This window comes from Euprymna scolopes, chromosome 12 (assembly GCF_053919585.1).
Source record: "Euprymna scolopes isolate OS-2025 chromosome 12, ASM5391958v1, whole genome shotgun sequence".
In the NCBI taxonomy this organism is placed as follows: domain Eukaryota; kingdom Metazoa; phylum Mollusca; class Cephalopoda; order Sepiida; family Sepiolidae; genus Euprymna; species Euprymna scolopes.
The window spans coordinates 56,978,653-57,000,632 of NC_136493.1; positions in this window are offsets into that span (position 1 = coordinate 56,978,653).

The following is a 21,980-nucleotide window of genomic DNA, read 5'->3' on the forward strand; positions in this document are numbered from 1 at the left end:
ATTGTAATTATTTCTGCCATTTTGCGTTTTTCTCTCTAATAAATTTATAAATTTTCTTTTGTGTTTATCTATTTAATCTATTTTTCCATTTTTTAAAATTATTTATTGGTTCGCCTTCTACTTTTTTATTGGTGCTTATCTTCCCCCATTTTTACTTCCCCCCACCACATTTTTTATTCTGATTTATTTTTTCTTTTCACCTCTTCTTTCTGTACTTCTCTTAATTCCCTACACCATTCCTTTTTTTATTATTTTCTTTCTTTCTTCCACTTTTCCTTCTTTCAAATTACCTATTCCTTTATTCATAACTTTCCCTTCTCCCATTGTTCATCACACATTCATTCCTTCCGCCATTTTTTATTCTTTTTACTCATCCTCATACCTTCTACATTTCTTTAGTTCCACTCTGATTTGATCATATCTCTCCTCGTTATTACTTCTATTCAATATCTAATATTATTTATTTGCTTCATCCACTCTTCTTTATTTATAACTCTCACTCTCATCTCTAATTAACCTGTCATGTTTCGGCATTATCCCGTCTTTATTTCTATATTTTTCCTATCCATTTTCTCTCTAAATCTACATTATCACATTTTCTTGTAATTTTAGAGCAGGCGAAATCGCCAAGCGAAGTAACTCAGCGGAACCAAACTAATAAAAAAAAATCAAGCCATATGATGCATAACGAGATAATGAAAATTTACACTACATAGTTTTTGCTTCAAAAACTGTGATGGAAATATGACTTCAGATCATAATGAGTCCTCTTCACAGAAAACCTGTGTCATTCGGACAGTACCTATGAAAGTTACACACTGACACACAAGACGGAGATAATTGATGAAGGGGCACACTAGGACATCTAGTGTTTTGTAAGTTTCATATGTTCTTTCTTTCCTTTACGAAATCTTATTCTCGTCAAATCTATTTTTTATGTCAATGGTGACACAGCAAGGAATTTTGTGTCTAAAAAGGTAACGAAGTAATTAGCGTAAATTAGCAATTAAGATTGTGCATCGAACAATCTGTTTTTCCTCATCCTAATTACAAATCAAATTGTGAAATGACTAAATTTGTCATTAAAAGTAATAAAAATATACAATAACAATAGTAAATGTATGTAAAGAAAATTGTAATTCTTTAAACACATAATGTTCTATTTAATACATCGAAAATCTGTATATGTTTTTATAGACGAGGTGCTTCCAATAAGTTTCCAGACCTTTTCCGTATAGATACTTTTATTGATAGTACACATATGAAACTCTAGTCCCCTTTGAAGTAATCTTCTCTTGCCGCAAAGCATTTGTTGTACCGTTCCGACAACTTCTGCCGTGGAAGTCCTCTTTTGTGAGCGTGTCAATGACCCTGGTCACAGCCACTTTCATCTCCTCAATTGTCTTACAACAACAGCCTTTAAGGTTTTCCCTGAGGTTAGAGAATAGCCCGAAGTCACAGGGAGCAAGATCTTAACTATAAGGAGGGTGAGGAACTGCCTTGATGTCCATGACATCATCTTTCTTTCTGATCTTCTCTTTCTCACCTTTGGAATAACTTGGCGCAAATCTTCCACATCTTCAGTACCTCGCGAATAATTGTGTTAAGTTCCTGCACTGACATCAAACTGTGGACTCATTGTCTTTATAGACACACGACTGTCCTTATCCATGAAATTCTTTATTTAGTGAATCAACTCTAGTGTTTTGACTTAATTACTCCTCTCACAGCATCCCTCACAGACTCCCTGCTTTCCTTGAATCTCTTATGCCACCCAAAAACTGATGCTCGGTTCATATAAGATGGTCTAAAAGCATTCTGAATCATTCCATTCGTTTCTGTGGCATTTTCTAATTTTTAAACAGAATATTATTCCAGATCTTCTAATGTGTCTCACGTCCAGATTTCATTTTTGAAATTTACCAGCTGTGACAATCAGGCGTTTATAAGATATATTGCAATCCATGCTGTAGCTATTCAATTTTAACCTGAAATACTAAAAATACGTCAGTTATCTCATAAAATGTGTAAAAATAACATACTGAATTTTCAAGAGTCTACGACAATTTCAAATGCAGATACAAGAAATCTGGAAACTTACTTAAGGCACCTCGTATATATAACGTATATATAACGCATATATAACGTATATATAACGCATATATAACGTATATATAACGCATATATAACGTATATATAACGCATATATAACGTATATATAACGTATGCATATAAATGCACTACACTTGTTAAAAATAAGTTACTTGTATTTTGAAATAAAAATAGAATGGTACTTATCGCACTGCCCAAATTAGTAAACAGGAAAATAATTGCAAAAAAGCGTCTTTAATTTCAGTGCTAGAAGAATCATAGTTGGGATTGTAAAACAATGTTCAGAAGTTCGTGAATACCTGGGATAATAAGAGAATATGTTAAATTAACGTTTAAAAAGCCAGTTTCTATCGTCTTCAGTTTTACATATAATAAAAACAAACTGTATTAATAATACTGTTGCGCCGGGTTTGCATGAATAACTTCATTTTGATTTAGCGCATGCGCATGAAGAGTGCTAGCATAGTATTAACATAGGCTACGAGAAGAGAATATTGTTTTCATCATTTTGGGGTCGCAAAACAATGATAAGAATATTCTATTGTCATAGGCCTCGTAATAACAAATGGTGTAAGATAATTATTATGTAGTGTTATATAGACTTTTGTTTAAATAAGTGTAAAACATACAACACAATTTGATATTTTGCGATCTAATTAAAACGGGATGCAAGTAAATAAAATATTTACACAAACTTTTAGAATAAAGACGAAATTATTCTATAATTTTATAATAAAAACAAAATCATTCTACAGTCTGAAATTAGTCAATTAATGAGCAAACGCTGAACAATTCATAGATATCAGATATTTTCTAGGCAACTACTAAATGTTGACAAATTGTGGGTATTGTTTCTACGTTGTTTTTTTTTCTCCAGGGAATACATGCACTTTGGCAGTTCAAATAGAAAGTAAATGACGTGTTATAATTGATGATCTAATAATTTATATAACGAATTGTACTGTGTTTCCACAAAATACAAATTGGGGAATTTCCAAGTTCACATCGATTTATGATGTCATTGCGAGGAAGATCGAAATCCAAGGTCGAATAAAGAATTCTTCGTTTTCTTCTGATTACAAAGTACTTGATTGGCAACACACCTCTTTAGAAGGTGTTATATCATTGATTCCATTAACACCTACGGTTAGTGGTAATAATTGCTTCTGCAGATGCTTAAGTTTCTCAATTATTTACCAAATATTGCACACACAAATGGAAATACGTAATTGACTTAATGGATACAGTCGCAACCTGTGGTATCAGCTATGCCGGGTTCAAATTCTATCGAATCGACTGTGGTCATTTATTTTTTAGTGTGCGAGTAGACACGCCCCAGGGTTCGAGCAACAAGTCAACCCAATACCTAAAGAGTGGTAATGCCTAGGAAGGTACCCCTTCTAGTTCTGAATAAAATAATAACTCATTCTGACAAAAGAAACATAGTCTCACCAACAGGACAGACATACAGAATAATGGAGGAGTACTTATTTAGCTATTAAAATTTGTATGGGAAACGGTATCACGTTAATAGGAATTAAGGGCCAAAAGGAGAAATAGTCATGTTTCTGGCCTTTAATTGCCATTGTCTTCTTTGGAAAGACTAGTTTGAGAAAATGACATCACACGAGATAAGACCGGCCTGAATTGGATGTTTGACGCGATCATTTATGATAAAGAATGACTTAAAAATCAGTGACAAACGAAGGAGCGAGACCTAAAAAATATTCTTCACACTGCCGCTAGAAAAGGAGACAACGTATATGATCATTATTATGATTTTTGCATTAAATACTAATCCTTATTAATCTGAAACTGTACATCGAACGTATATCATAATACTTAGTTCGCTGCATCGTATCACGCCAAAGGTTCATACAAAATTTCCCCAAACAAGCTTAGTAGTTTCCGAGGAAACTATTAGAATAAATACGTATTGTGGTGACCAATACCCCTTAATCCATAAGAATGCCTAAATGTGCATCGAACGTACACCGTAATAAGCGCAAAGATCAGCCAGATCGACCCCATAGCTTTCGAGAAAAAGTTGAACGGACAGACAGACACACAGACAGACAGACAGACAGACAGACAGACAGACAGACAGACAGACAGTCTAAAATAAATGTGTAAAAAAGCAAAAATGTGTAAAAAAGCAAAAAGGTGGAAAAAAAGCCTCTTCGAAGGAGCACAACTAGGTTTAGTCAGCATTCTAGTAGGTGAGTCTCAGTCGACAAGCAATCCCCTTACGAAAGCAGGAGGTTATGCTTGGGAAGGTGCCCTTTCTAGTTTTGTGTAGAGTCATAACTAATTGTAATAAAAGATTTAGGCTCACCTACGGGCCAGACATGCAGAATAATTAATATACACGCACCGACGCAAACACCAACACAGACAATGAGCCACACATAAGATTATTTTATTTCAGTAAATCTTCTCCGTTGTATTTATTTATAATTGTTTATTTGATACGACAAAATGCCTAATTGCACTCAATGAGGTATTTTAAACAAATATTTTGATTTCAAGGAAACTTGTTTAAAACAAAGAAAACGAATAAAAAACAAACTTTTGAAACTTAAGACCAATCATTGTAGTAAATAGCATTTAAGTAATAATTTACAATTAATAGTTTATAATTCGTAATTTATATATGCCAGTAATATACTAGTAATATACTAGTAATATGCTAGCAATATTAATACATTTTGCCTGAAGTATTTATTAATTTTTTTATAAAATCAGTTGTCTGATATTAAATAACAAGAAATATTCGGTCTGATTGACTTAATGTTAGTTCTAGCAAGACACCCATTCGTACCAATGCAAATAATTTTATTGTAAAATATTAAATGGATAAGTTTACCGATGATTATATTAGATAGTATATCTACTGACAGCTAGGCCGAGTGCACCATAAATATGAAGCCCAGTTGTGTTTTTTGACACTATTGTAATAAGCTACAACCCTGGAAAAATGAACTCATAATTTTGTCAGACTTGACGTCCGACATTATGAAAGATGTATAGATAGATAGAAAGATATATAGATAGATAGATAGATAGAGAGAGAGAGAGAGAGAGAGAGAGAGAGAAAGAGAGAAAGAGAGCAACTAATTTTGCATTTGTCTTTTTACTTTTTTATATTTAAATGGATTTGCAAAATCAGCTTACCCTAATCCAAACAATCAAGCTCAATGGATGACTAAATGAGTCACGTTTATTTTATTCTATATGTACATATATTTGGTGTAAAGAAACCATTTATTGAACACACGGGTTTTGTACCATATATATTTTCGGTAATAATATAAAGTGTGCCATGAGAATATAAACGAGGGGCGCGCAATAAGTAATGCCCCTGACCCACTTCCAATAGCAGTAGAGCAACGAAACTTGGCACAGTTATTAGTCTTTCTCTATATAGGAACCACCCAGAGTTATGCAATTCTACCATCGTTTGATGCAGCTCTGGAGACCGTTTTTGTAGAACACCCCAGGTTGGTCCCCCAACCACGACGTGACTTCAGAAATCAAGGCTGCATCATATGGGAAACGAATCCCTTTAAAAAACAACTTCATGGCTGGGAACGGTGAAAGTCAGAGGGTGCAAGGTCAGGAGAGTAGGGAGGATGAGGAAGGATTTCATAACCATACGCCCGTGCTTCTGATCTGGCGACATGCGAGTTGTGGACTGGAGCGTTGTCCTGAAGGAGGAGGGTTCATTTGCTGATCTTGCCCCGCCTCTTGATTTTGATAGCTTCCCTTAATTTCTTCAAAAGTGAAGCATAATAGGCTTCTATAATTGTGGTAGCCTTTGCCAGGAAATCTGTCATCACTGCTCCATCCTCGTTCCAGAATACTGTGAGCATGACCTTTCCAGCGGAGGGCTGCACCTTTGCCTTCTTTGGAGGTGGTGAGTCCAAGTGCTTCCACTGCATTGACTGGGCTTTGGTCTCTGTATCATAGTGATGGACCCAGGTTTCATCCTGTGTAATCAGTCTTTTGAAAAACTTTGACTCATTTTCTTGTCACATCTCCAAATTCATCCTCGAGCACTCGACGCGTTCTCACTTCTGGAATGTTGTGAGCAACCTGGGAATCCATCTGGCAGGCACCTTATGCATATGCAAATGGTCATGAATGATAGTTTCCACAGACCCTGTACTAATCTTGACATCTTGGGCTATTTGGCGAATAGTAATGCGCCGATCTTCCAAAATGGCAGCCTCAACTTGACGGACAGATGCCTCATCAATGACAGAAGGGGGGAGGCGACCAGGTCTGGGAGCTGTTTCCACAGACTTCCAGCCATGTTTGAATTCACGATGCCAGCGTTTTACAAGGTCATTTGATGGGGCATTATCACCATGCCAGCGTTTTACAAGGTCATATGATGGGGCATTATCCCCATAAGTTTCTTTCACTTCATTACAAGTCTCCTGTGGTATGCGTGCTTTCAAATACAAAAACCGGATCACTGCTCGTCATTCAACAGGCTGCATTTCACACCTGACTCAGTTCAAACAAGTGTAAAACAGAAACCTCAATTAGTTCAGAGCTATAATTTGCCACATAACCCGTGGAGATATAAATTATTGCACATGCAAAATTTCAGGTAGATCAGACAACTGGAAATGGGTCAGGGGCATTACTTATTGCACGGCTCTCGTAGAAATCCTAAAATATGGAGGATTATCAAATTAATTCAATTTAATTTTTATGTAGCTGTTTATACTTATTCGTTATAAAATGTGAAACTAATATGTAAAGTGATAGATTACTGCTGTGATTGTAATTTGGAAGGTGTTATATGATTGAAAGCAGTAACAAATTCAATGTCAATAGTTTATTGAAAAGTACAGTTTTTATACAATCATTTTTACTTATTTTTGATTTTCTAAGAATAAGTAAACAGGAAACGAAAATAAATAACAAAAGGCACAAGTTTATTGTAGTTTTAAATGCATTTATTTTGCACTTAAATGAATTAACTATGTTAAGAAGAACGAATTGGCTAGAAGAGAGAGTTGATTTTTTAACAGCAAAAGAAACTAACCGAATCTAAAAACTCGTGCGAATGTAGTCAAATTCTTCTTTTCTTAATTAGATCTTATTAGATTACAAGCTATTTTCGCATGAAGAAAAGTAAAGTTGACGCGACTGAGACGAGAATTGCATTTTTTACAGTTGGCATTCGCATATCATGGAAAATTTTGAATAAGCATTCGGGAGCCAGACTTTTTGAAAATCGTCCTCAAATTATGGTGAAGGGTAAATTACAATTCGTATCAGATTTTTGAGTAATGGCGTCACCAATTATGGAAAAAATTTAAATGCGCATTTGAATGTCAGATTTTGGAAAATTGTCGTTGTTGTGAAATGCAAAAATTAAATTACTATTCGAGTAGGACTTTCGAGACGTAGGGTCGTCAAGTTAAGAAACGGAATAAAGTTACCATCAGAGCTGGACTTTTACAATTTTTTATAAGAGCAAAGATCAGGCATATCAATTCAATAGTTTTCGAGAAAAATTTGAACGGACAGACAGACAGGCAGTCAGACAGACTCTAAAGAAAAATGTGTAAAAAGGTAAGAAAGTGGGGAAAACAGCCTCTTGAAAGAGCACTACTCGGTATACTCAGCATTCTAGTAGACGAGTCTCAGGAGACAAGCAACCCCATACGCTTTGTTTATAGAGATCTGGGTATGTCTAGCCGTATACGGGGGCAAGCTGTGTTTAGAATCGTCTATTGAGAGTCAGTTGTGTCTGGTGTCATATATTGAAGGTTAACTATGTCTTGTGTCATGTATTGAGGGCCAGCTGTCTCTGATGTCGTATACTGAGATCCAACAGGCTATCGTGTATCAAGAGCCAGTTTTTTTTCCGATTTCATATATTGAAAGCTATGTCTGGTGTCGTTTAAGAAGCCCTAAATATCTGTATGTGAAATGATTTTTAAGGCTCATAGACGCGTGTGGTTTGAAATGCAATAATTTGTATATGAATGAATTAGCTGAGTGAATATGAGAAAATATAAAAGCGGGTGAATTCGCAGAGGAGGGGGTCGAGTGTTTTGTTAACAAAAGAAACAAGCTGAATGTAAGAAATCGTGCGAATGGTGTCACTTTCTTTTTTATTATGTCAAATTAGATTACAGTTATATAGAAAAAAATCTAACAAAATTTAGATTGAACAAAAACAGAAGACAGATTAAGGGAAATACAAAGGAAATTGTTGCATAATTTACTGCACTAATGCCATTTTCTTTTCAATAACTTTTAACAGTCTGCTTTTGACAGCTTATGCTAGATATGCTATCCAAGTAATCGATAACTTGCAGCAATTTGTAATACCTGCCAGAATAGTACTATTATTGTCTACCATTGCAATACATTACTGCGTTAGGATACTTCAAAGGTTCTTAACTAGATTTACGTCAGAGTTATTGAAGTGGCCAATCAATGTACAAATCGACTATAAATCTTTTTTGTTTTGTTTTTGTAAACTTTGAAGCGTTACCTGATGCGTAGTCTCGCATAAATATAGGCTATAGCTTGGTTATCTAGCTATTCAAAGAGATTTACCTCTAGAAAATCGCAGTAACTTTTAAAGTTTTTTTTCACTTCATCATCGACTTCAGAAAAACACAAGCTCCTTGCTAACAATATCAACCCATATGATGACCCCACCTCAACCCGTAGCCATTTAAAAACTCATTTTGAATGATGTTGCTCAATCCTTCAGGAATATCAAGAGTGAACATCGACACATTTGTGTACAAAAATTTCTTAAAATCAATTTTCATACATTTCTTAGCTTAATGAAGTACATTTTTCTTTTTAGTTAATACGAGCCTGGACACTCGGCGTTCCCAGATGTTTGGGGGTGTATTTTGAGCCAAAAAAGTAGTAGTAGGCAGACAGGCTCAAACCTGTACGCCGAAGGAGGAAAAATGTGATGTCTTTGCTGTTGCGTCCATCGCCAAACCGGAAGTTGCGAAGGTTTAAATTTAGGCTAGTCAACCGAAAAGAGGGGAATACTTTCGAAAAGATCTGTGAAAATAGCGACCCCTCCTTGTAGAAAAGTGCCCAGTTGAGGATGAATGAATTAATGATTTCGACAATTTTTCAATATTTGTCAAGCTTTAAAACGATACCAATCTCGTGTAAATCCGTCGCCTCTGTCGAAAGTTTTAGACATACATACATACATACATACATTGCAACAGACGTGAGGTTTATATAATAGATGGGTTTTAAATTTGATTCTTTACATAAGGAAACTTTTTTTAATGTTTACATCTTATTCATATTTGAATCAATAGAAATTCTAGTGACCCGAAATATGAACGACTTACCGGCATGTGCGTTTCTAATGATTTATCTTCAGATATGTTACAGATGTTTATTTGCTACAATCTGAGGATACTTTGTTTTGGTTGAATTCTATTGTAAGATACTTCCCCTGGTTTTTCGATGATTCTTTTTAGATAATATGAAATTTGAAACGAAAACTTTTCTACACTCATTTGCTTTGTTATATAGTTCTTTCGGTCGCTTGTTAGTTCTTTGTTGCGAACTATTAACATTTTATTTTAGTAATTGTTAATTATTTATAGAAAGCGAAAAATGTGACATTAACAAAAGTTTTTTAAAACTATGGGTTACTGTTTTACAGTTCAAACAAAATGAATACTAAAGCATACTACATCATTATATGTTTTCATTTAACAGTATAATCTCTATAATTAATAAGACAAAGTCAATTTTCCCCTATGGCAAAAAAAACATTATAGAAATAGCAACACAGATACCGTATATAAATTCGATATAGTCAGACTACTTGCCAACATCTGTTTTTCGGAAATTTCTTTCAATATTGTAAATTCCTATAATAGTTCCGAGAAAAGTCACTCTCCCAAACAAGTTATACTTACACGTGATAGGAAGATACTGACTTATTATTTTCTCCTAGTACGATCCCATAATTCACGTCGCAAATATTTTATAGTATAAAATTATCGCTCACGACCGCTATTATTTCATTTTCAACTTTAGTGTCTTCATTTCATCTTTACACCTTATTCTCCATAAAAATAACATCCGTTCTCTTCAACTTAAACTCCTGACTTTTCCGGCTACCTCATTGGTTGTTTTCTTACATTCCACTATTACTTTGCCGAACGGTTGTCTAAATGCTTCATGCTATTTATACACGGCGTCCTTACAAATCATCCGTGCCACATTTGCAACAAAAGTAAACTCAATATTTTATTTACAATAATTTTTGTCATTACATGCAGGTTATTAGCTAACATTTTCCTAGATATCGTCGTCTTTTCCATAGAAACAAACACTTTAACAGTTATTCCTTACTAACGTTATTATTTCAGCATGGTACCATTTCTGCATAGGTACCAAAAGTTTAATAGAAGGCGTTAAGTTTCCTCGAAATATTAGGATTTATAATGAAATATTTTAAACATTAATTAAATACATTTACTTAAAAGGTGACAGGATTTTAACTCTTTTTTGGAGGGAGGAGAAAAATCGTTTCTTCGATGATTTTCTTTTATACATATAGATATGTAAATAATTACTTTCAAATATCCATTAGAAAGTCAATGAAAAATGACGCGCTTATACAAATAGTATTTTCTGAGTTTACTTCAAATTCTACGGTATCTTTTTATTACATTTTTAAATGAGGTGCAGAATAGTTACAAGACACCCGCTCCTCCCCATATAAAGAATAGGTTTTAAAATAATATTATTATTTCAGTACGGTACCTTCGATGCATAACTACTTGACGTTTTTATCTTTTCTATTGTTTCACCACTCACAGAACTTAATGTTTACCCTTTTATAATTGAAAACTATTTGCATACTTAATGGCTAACGGAGAGAGTGATTATGAATAAAATGACATAGTACATGCGATCAATTTACAAATGATTAATGAAATTCCAGCTAAGAAACAAACTTTCGCCTCTCCAGATTACTCTCTCAATGGTGACCATGCCGTACAATACTCTGCAGAATTTTAAACTCATTTGAATTACTTGGTATGCTTCAACCACATAAATTAAAGATGAAAGCTAGATGCCCAATTATGTTATTCCGGAATATTGATGTTCCGTGATGAGATTGTGTGTTGAACGCATGCGACCTCGTGTAATAAAACCTGTCATACAGCTGATGTGGCTAAGAGCGGACTGACATTTCTTCCCAAAAATACACATTATTCTATCAGATTCTGTAATTCAATTTAAAAAGATTCAATTCCCTGTTAAATTATGTTTTGCCATAAGAATAAACAAACCCCAAAGACGATCGGTAACAGTGGTTGACGTGAACTTAGCTTCAACGTGCAGTAGCCATACACAGTTTTATTAAGGATATTCACGGATAGGCTCCCCACAATCTCTCTCTCTCCCCCTCTCTCTCTTTATATATATATATATATATATATATATATATATATATATATATATATATATATATGTATGTATTAGCACCAGAAGGTACCTCAAATGTTGTCTAATCAAGAGATTTATACAAATAAACAAATAAATAAATACATTTACTTACAAAAATCATTTTACTTGTCATTTCATATTCATCTCTACTTATTTACTGAATATAGATACGCCTCAAACGCACACCAAACAACCGCCATGAATAAGCAACTTCTATATTGATATACTTTTTTCAATTTTAATAATCAGATCAACTATTCCAGAATATATTCTATAAAAACACAAAACAACTTCTGCTACTTCTAATAAAATCAAATTTTCAGATTCATGATTATTAACCAAACATTATTCATTAATGATAATTGTAAGGTAGTTTAAAATGTTTAAAAAGTCTATTACGGTGACCGAAAGTAATAAATAGTTAACAAACCATTCATATTTTCCACTTTCAATTATTCCATAAATAACATCTCTCCGTGTTAATGTTTTGGCAGTTTATCCACAGTCACTATTTTATGTGACTCACATATGAGGCTGCACAAGATAATCATAGTTTTTTGGTGGAATGAAGATTCTCTTACCGAGTCTACTCTTGGCTTGTGCGATATTTTTATCGGAGAACGCCAGTACACAGGTACTTAACACCTCAAAAAGAATATTTAAAAAGAATGTTCTTACTTAACATTCTTTTATGTATCTCGGGCAACACCGAGAAACGGGTCTTGCTAGTGTTAAATAAATGCAAAAATAGTAATTACATATACTTTATATATACACTTTATATAGGCACAACTCTCAACAATTTGGAAATAGCGATTGAACTAAGAACGCATGTTTAACACTCGTCTAAACAATTACTATCTTTGAGCGATGCGCTTAAAACATGAATACTTTTTCCTTTTTTTCTATCTACTCTTTTTGATCTTTCAACAGCGACATTTGCTTCAACTAAACAATTATCCAGAGACCACACCAAAAGTTCAATCCTACTTCAATGTAGAAAGGTGGTTGCGTGAAAGCTATGCTGTCTAAAACTGAAATTCTTGCCAAGACCACCCATGGTGTACAAGTTTGACACTAAGAAATATTAGTACTACAACACACTCATAAGACTCTCTTGACAATCCAGGGAAGTCGGTATTATAATCTGTCATTCTATGGTGTTTTTGCATCTATCTATGGCAAGCATAGATTTGTAAGACGCAGAACCGCAAATCAATGGAGGCTAACAACATTGTTTATGCGAAACTTCTTTTTGTCTTCTCCGTCAAATTTCTCTCTTGCTACCCTACGTAAAAAGTATAATATTGCAGATTAACGAATAGTTGCGATTTAACGAGGAGAACTTCATGCAGACCGGACAATTCTTGTGAGCTCAATACAGAAGTCTAACTCGCTTAAAAAGACAAACAAGCAGCAGAAAATTGGTAAGGATCATGTCGTCAGCGAAATCAACGGAGCCATGAATTCAAAGTTGAATAAAAAAATAAAAGAACTAAATAATTACAGAGGATCATCTTGATGTCACTTTTACGCTTATATTCCCTCATGATAACAAGTCTATTGAATGAACAGTGTATAACTCGAAACTGATGGTGCAATTATTTCCGATTCGAACAATGGGAAACTAATATTCAAATCCGGTTTGATCAATTTCCTTAACTTGTTCCCTTTATTAAATTGTACCGTTTTACTCATCTCATAGCAGTTCAGGTTAAATGCAAAACAATTTATGCTATTAACATAAATACTTTAACGTCAAGCGTGTGAGTTCCATTATAGAAACGTTGATTTAATTTGAATAAAATAAAATACGCATCAAGTGCGCTTGAAAACCAAATCACAACGTAATATTAGGAAAATAAACAAATATTACGTTGTGATTTGGCTTTCAAGCGCACTTGATGCGTATTTTATTTAATATATATTTTATTATTCAAAGTCATTTTAGGTTTGTGATAGTGTTTTAATAAATTTCTATTCAATCAGTTCAATCGAATAAAATACGTTGGTGTAGATGTTTACAATAAACTGTTGGCATAAAAATATTGCATTTGATATTTAATAAGAAAGAAGGATGCATATCTCATCCTGCATATATTAATCATGAATGCTGTTAGAAAAAAAATACCATTTCATAATTCCTTAATAAGAATATAAGTTAATTGTGAAGCTTAATACTCTGCTTGAAAACGTATGGTCGAAGTCTTATCTGTATATCTATAATATCTGCAACATACGAAGTATTCCTGAAGTTATTCTATGGAAATATTTATGACTCAAAATCTATTTATTTAATCAGATCGTAATTTTGCATGGCAGTTATTGTCATCAAAGATTCATACACTAAATTAGATTCTAAGTTGACAACTTTTTTCGAGGTTGAAGTTTCAATTTTCAGTACAAGTGATACTAAAAATATACAAATTAGTTACTACTTCTAATTGGCCGAGCAAACGAGAACAATACAACACCCGTAGATTAGATTAGAAATTTCATACGGATTCCGAAGTTCAATATAAAGATTTTTGGGTTCAACAAAACAGATCTGAAGAAAGGTCGGAGCTTACATGGACTGAAACATGAGAATAACATCCAAAATAAGAACAGTAGTCAGCATAATGCAAATAATATAAAAAAAAGTCCAATTTCCTCAAATAAATTCTTGTAGTTCTTAAATATTACAGCTTATTCTAATCCTACATTTACTATTTCTTCTACATATCAGTTTTGCGGTACTGTAATTGACTAAAACTATGTTTACTAATAAGGAGCCTGTTTTTTTTTTTAAATATTCATTCTATATTTTCAATGTATCGATTTTTTAACGAGGGAAGATTAGTTAAAATGAGACAAATCCAAATAATCGCTTCTATGTTTCACTTTTTCTAAAATTCTGATTTTTTTTTTAGTTTTTATTACTTGTTATTGCATTCAAAATTCAGGACAGTAAAATTGATCAATTTTCCAAACGAGCTCGAATTGGAACGAGAAAACGTATAGTTTATATTGTTAAAAATCGATGATTAACTATGATTTTCATACTTTTTTTCTTAATGTCGTAGATTTTTATACTGTTTTTTTTCTTTTTAATTCAAAAGCTGACCATACTTAGCGTTATCCGGGAATTTATTATTTTCATTTTTGTTGCATTTTTTCTAAGCTATGAATGTTGCGTTTCTTGATAAATCATTATATCAAAATTATGATACTTTTACAGAACTCGAAAAACGCAAAAAATTATACAAACAACAACAAAACCAAAAAAACAAGACAAACATTTGTCGAAACAGATTACTTAAATAAGACAGAAACCAACAAACCGTTTTATCGTATCGAAAGCCAGGAAATAAAATCGGCCGATGACAAATAAAAACTTTAGATTATCAAACTGAACATGGTTGATTTATTTTTAATCCTACACCTAACACACGCCAATCTGATCCTTAACTAAACCTAACTAACCCTTACTAACTCCAATCTGAATTTAGCATACACCGAACTAATCATTACCCAACATTACCTTAACTAACCCAACCTGACCCTAATCTAACTCTATCTACAAACTACTAACATTAATATATCCCTAACTTGACTCTAACCTAAATCTAACTAAGCCGAACCTAATCCTAACTAAACTTAATCTGGCTCTACTCTAAACCTAATTAATCCTAACTTAACTCAAACAAACCATAAAATAATCCTAACTTATGTAGTAATTACTGATTTGGCAGAAAAGACGATTTTTTAAATGAATAAACAAAGCATAACGTAAACATTTGTTCGATATAAATACTTATGTATTCTGATGAGCATTTTTTAATTTTCACGACGGTTTAGTTTTATTCGGCCCTTTCTGTAAATCTCATTCGGCAAACTTTGGTTCAAATTGTAGCTAGTTAGTAGTTAGTTGTGTAAGTTAAATTTTATAACTATGACTTCGTTTGATGATTATATTGTTAATTATTAAGAAAAAAGATGTAACTAGCGGTGGAAATAATTATTTTGGACCAAAACATCATAAAAATGCGGTACCATCAAAACATATGAGTGTTCATACTTTTTTGTTTTAAAAATGGGTAAGTGCCAATAATGATATATCTCGGGAATTATTTTGTTCTTTTAAGCCTATGCTACTTTTACTGTCAGTTTCGTTTGAGAAAATGTTTTCGAAAATGTAAAAATCTTGCTCTAAGGCCTCTGACTCCTGGGAGTATTCCCATTGCTAATTTGAGACACCAAAAGAGATAAAGGTGTCTGCCTTTTGGAGAAAGTCAGAAGAGAAATAATAGTTTTAACATAAGTAATTATATAAGTTTTGCCCTTAGGAAAATATAGGAAATGAAAAAAAAGTAAAATAATGGCAAGGGAGGAAAGAAAAAGTATAGAAAATTCTTACTGCAATAAAGAAAAGAACATTTACTATCAGTTTAGAAAAAATCCAAGTTATGGAAAGTTGTTTAATAATGGGAATACTATACCATTTTAAGTTAAAAATGATAATAATAAACTTCAAAATGGACGTATTTCCAAGTGAAAAAATTAATCAACTTCAAAATGGATCAATCAACTTCAAAATGGAACAATCAATTTAAAAATGGATTAATCAATTGCAACTTGGGAAACGACCTCAAAATGAGAAATAATCAACTTCTAAATGAAACAATCAATTCAAAATGGATTAATCAAATTCAAATTGAGATACTATTTAGTGAATTGATAATTCTTGTTTCAATTAACTTACATCATGAGTAAGTAAAATGACTGATCGTTTTCATAATGTATATATATATATATATATATATATATATATAATATAAAGCTGAACGTCTGTGTATGTGTCTGATAACGAATAGGCTCCTATATGGTTGACTATTTAAAAAACTGATTACATATAATGATAGAGGATGTATCTAGGATCAGGAATGGGTATGTTTGATATGGCAGAACGGTGGTTCATAAAAATTATGGTGTCTGTGCTCGCGCCTTGCCCCCAAAGTATGGAAATAAAAAATGAAAGAAAAAAAAACAACAAAAAACGTTTACAAGGGTTTTTGATATAGATGTACGTAAGAATACTTTGATACGTATGTTTCAACTTAAATAGGGATGGTATAATAAAATTGTGGGGTCTGCGTTCGCGCCTGTACTCCATGAAAATATGGCACAAACTTTAACAAAGACTTTTCATATCTGTTTGCGTAAGTATACTTTGATAATTATGTTTCAGTTTGAAGAAATATGGTATAATAAAATTATTGGGTGTTCGTTCGCACCTGACCTTCATAGAATGTAAATATGTCACAAAGTTTAACAAGGTTTTTTAAAAGGGGTGAGGGTCCACAATGACACCTTAACTTTAATCTTATTTCAAGTTTGCTTTTATTTATTTTTTGAGTTGAATCATATTGTGTCGAATAAATTCCCCTCATAAATTCACGTTCTTATTAAAATGAAAGCAAAAAAGTCGGAACTTTAGACAATACTCGACACAAATTTTGCATAATTCTGTTTGTTTCCTTCTCAACTTGCACGTGGCACTCTTTCGAAAATAGATTAATAGATAAATAATAAAAATAAAGCCGTTACTTGTTATCGTGTCAAAAGAAGGAAAAAATCCTGCTCTCGTGATTACATGTATTTAAAAAAAAATTTACATAACATTTTTATTTTTATTTATATATCTGTTTAAGCTATTTTGTCAGTGTGCTAGAAGGAATTCAGTTAATTACAACCCGTTCTGCGCGTTCTTTACATTACAATAGTACAGCCCTAGATCCGACGGCGCAATACTACACCGTTCAATACTGTAAAACTGAAACTAAGCTGTTCTGCTTGTAAAGGGTGGCATTTTCTTCTTATTCATATTTATATAGATTCTTTGCTTTAAAAACTAAAGTAATTACGTGTTTACTTTTTTAATATTCCATTTTGCTGTTTCGGATTATTTTACTAAAGTAAGTAAAGCTTTATTATTTTTCCAAACTGTTTTTGTTTCTTTGTTTTTCAATATTTCGTCGATATTATTGTGTAAGGGGTTTTAGCAGAAAAGCCAACAAACGACTACCAGAAAAAATAAATATACAAGAAATAAATGTTACCATAGTCAATAAAAGTTGAGTTCATGTTTTTTTTTGTTTTGAAATTGTTTTTAATGCTCTTTACTTGAAATAATTTCAGCGAACCGAAATTAAGACGAAATTTGAGGCGATAACTACTTAAATGAATTTTTATATAAACTACACATGCCATAATCGAATATTCCTCAAGCACAAAATAACGGAAAACATTAAAATATGTTCATAAATATTCCTTACGTTGACGGAACTCTCTTAAATTGATAACACAAAATGCTCAGGTGCCCTCTTTCAAATTGAAAACGGGGCTCTCTATTTCAAAGTCGCTACCATTTTGATTTGTTTAAACCGGTTCGTGAATTAAAATTTTTTTTTACAAACTACTTAAAAATACAAACCAATGAACTTTTCTACTATAAAAGTAATTTTATTGACTATGGTAACATTTATTTATTGTATATTTATATTATTATATATATATATATAACATTTTCTCTTTGTAAGGAAACATCATTTTGTTGGTCACTCTTGGCTACGAATGGAAACAAAGTTGATATAAAAATATATATTTTCGCGAAAATTATCTTTACTTTCATCAGGTAAAATTTTTGAGTATCAAAACCTATCTCTTTATAACCCCCTTCTTTTCATAACCTATCATACTTTCATCAATCACAGTCCATTTCCTGTAGGCTGTTTTTGAACCCAGTCAACGACGGGTACTTCTGCTTATATATATATATATATATATATATATATATATATATATATATATATATATATATATATATATATATAATTATAAAACTCAAATGACATTGTAACGGATGTTATAAACCAATATCCGGTGTCGACTTTCGGTTGCGTACATAAATATAAACCCATAACAGCGTAAACAAATAAACAGATACCGCTGGACCGGTTTCGTCTGAACAAACGAACGTTCTTAGAAAAGCGAATATCTTAAATTTATTGAATAAAAAACTTCAAGATATGGGAAGCAAACGCAAAACGTGATTACAAATAATACGCATAATCATCGATCTGTTTCATATATACCATATATATTATACTAAATAATCAACGCGAAAATTAAATGTATTGTTTTACCGTGTACGTTTTCGACGCCCTATTTTTTGTTTTTATCGTTAAAATTAAAATATATATCAAAATTTGAATTTAACTTTAAGTATTATGGTATCTGTTCAGTGCACATTTACCTATAAGTATAGCAAACCACTTATAATTCAATGATTGTAAGTTTGCATTTTTTCCCCCAAAATAAACAATTATAAACTGAACGACTCATAGAAATCTATATTCTTTATTCATTTTAATATACTTTCATAGAAATGTTTTTGTTATGTCACAAAAAACTATTTTCTTTACGTCACAAGTGTCACGCTCATACATTAATTCCATAGCCAATATAACATACTGACCCAACGGGTCACGGGTAGTCTAGTATATTTATATATATGTATATTTATATATATTTTATATATATGTATATATGTATGTGTATATATACATATATACTTACATATATATATATATATATATATATATATATATATATATATAGGTAATAAAAAACAAAATACAAGCAATAAAAAGCATTGTGATTGGGTGAACCTACAGTAAAAGTAAGAGAAGAAAGTCTGTCAAAAATAATATTTCAGATGTGCTCGAAAAACCTCTATAAAAGAAGCTGTAGAAGCAAAGCTCCAAAGAGCACTTATCTCACGAACACCGGCTGCCGAAAGCTGCACATGCCGCAGCAGAAAATTAGAAAGATCTGGGAAGAAAAATGGATGCTCATCTGCCAACAGCGTACCTTTGGATACATCAAGGTGTATATAAGACTGACTCTAGGGAAGGAGCAAAAAAATATAAAAATGCGCAAGAGCATAAGAATTTTATCGCCGAATTAATTAGAGACTCTCTTGGGGTCACAATTTTAGACATCGCACATAAGTAAACCGAAAATTATGAGATTCGTGTTATAAAAGCGTGTTAACGATGCACTTGGACTCGATTGCCTTTACTTTAAAATGGGTTCATCATTAACCAGAAGCTGTCAATAATAACATCAATAAGGCGAAACAAATGGATTTATTAGAATTTCAATTCTAGAGTCTGCAAATTATTTATATGGGTGAAACAAATATTAATCTCCATATTTCCAGAAGAGAAGGTCGCTCTCAAAAGGCACAAGGTGCACTACAATCGCAGCCGGACCCAGGGAAATAAAATCTAAGTTAATAAGTGTATTAGTAACAATGGATTAATTCATCATAAAATTAGAAAAGTCTTTTTAAAAAAGTGGATGCAAAAGAATGGACCAGCGAGTGTCTTATAAAGGTGAATGAAATGTATGAAAGTGGTCTTATCTTAGTTTTTGATAACGACCCTTTTCATACTTCAATTGAAGAAGTGGGTGAGGATGAATTTTCGCAACAGTAAAAGTTTAGAACTTGTCCTCTATAGTCCAATGTTAAATCCTATTGAAAAGGTTTGATCAGTAATAAAAGTTGATGTAAAAAGAAGTATGGTAGACTAAATTGTTGGGATTTTAAGGGGTGATGATCAGAAATTTCGCTTCAGCAAGTTAGAAACTATGATCTCCGAGACTATTAAAAATATTTCTCCTGAGATTTGCACTTCATATCTGAGAATACATAGGTTACTTCCATCTGTAATTAATTTAGATAATAATGTTTATATTATTTTGAATCCCTTTGAAATAAAAATAAAAGAATAATTATTCAATTTATTCGTATTATATTAATTCTCAATTTGAAATTGATTATTTCTGATGTTGAAGTTCATTAATCCATTTTGAAGTTGATTAATCTATTTTGAAGTTGATTAATTTTTTTTTACTTAAAAATAAGTCCATTTTGAAGTTGATTATTATCATTTTGAGCTTGAAATTGTATAGTTAAGGCTTACTAAAACTTTCGATAAATCTCAACTAAATAAATTGTGTGTTTAATGTAAGGTAAATGTTTATTAAACTGGCTGGATTTGTGAAACTGGAAAATTCTAGACCCCCCGCCTCAAAAACTCCTCCAGCCGATGAATCCTATATAATTAATGGTAATCGACTTTTTGCTGCTATTGTGAATTGGTTTGCTAATTGCAAATAATAATGCACATTTAAACGTTTGTCTTATTTTGTAAATAAGAAAGAACACCAGTAGGATTTTACATGTGTGGAAGTACGGGCCTCTTTTGTTAAAATTTTGAGGTTGTGGAAGTTTTGTGTAATTGTTGTTCGAAAACCGTGTACATTATTTTGTATTAATTAAAAAACAACAACTAATATTCGGAACAATATATGCATGTAATTTAAAATGTAAATGGTTCATATAAAAACAGACTCCGGATTTGTTTAATAAATAATATATGGCTTTTCTATTCTCTTTGTTGTTGTTTCTTTTCGTCTTCGTCGCACTTCATGTGTAGTCATTAACGTCTGATGGTCAGCGTTCGTCTGTTTAACAAAAACGAATAAAACTTCTCATGCGCGAAGGACACAAAAAGACTTTTGCTGAGTTTTATTCAAGGTTTTATTGGAGAGAATGGACTCAAGGAGAGAGAGACTAATAGCTAATAATTATTTTGTAGACTAACTTAAGAAATGAGCGACGCTGACGACAGAGGCAACGAAACATTTTCTACTTAGATTAACTCTACATGATTTGGACATGTCTTGTTCGTATGCTTCTAACTGAGAGACTCTCTTTTAGTTTTTTTATTCGAAAACGTGACGTTATGTCATATCCTTATATTGTTCAACGCCTGTTTTGTCTAGGGAATTTGACCTTTTGTCCACCCCGCGCCTCAACTCACGTCATCCGTCTCTGGGTACAATTCTGTTTTAAGATTGATTATCGTGACATACAGTACATATGCTCTTTATCAACATTCATACTAGCTAGGTCCTGGATATGACCTTAAACTATATCCAGTGGTGAGGCTCCAGCTTGCGGGCTTTGGGGAGTGTGGAACCAGCTTTTAATTGCCATTGCTCCCAGGTCCACTCTGACCCGGAGTGGTAGTGCCTGTAAGGGTTCCAACTATGGGTTAAATAGAAACTGACTTGAAAACAACAAATATATTCTATTAAAATATTTTGTCTGAAATCTTTGGATTCGGCATTAAATAACCTGAAAAGGGATGATATGCCGTAAAACAAAAACAACCAGCCATCATACTCGCTAATAAAATCGCTAAGTGTAATAGGGTCCCTACTCTGTATCAATTAAACCAAACATTTATTTGTTCTGTATATTGTAAATC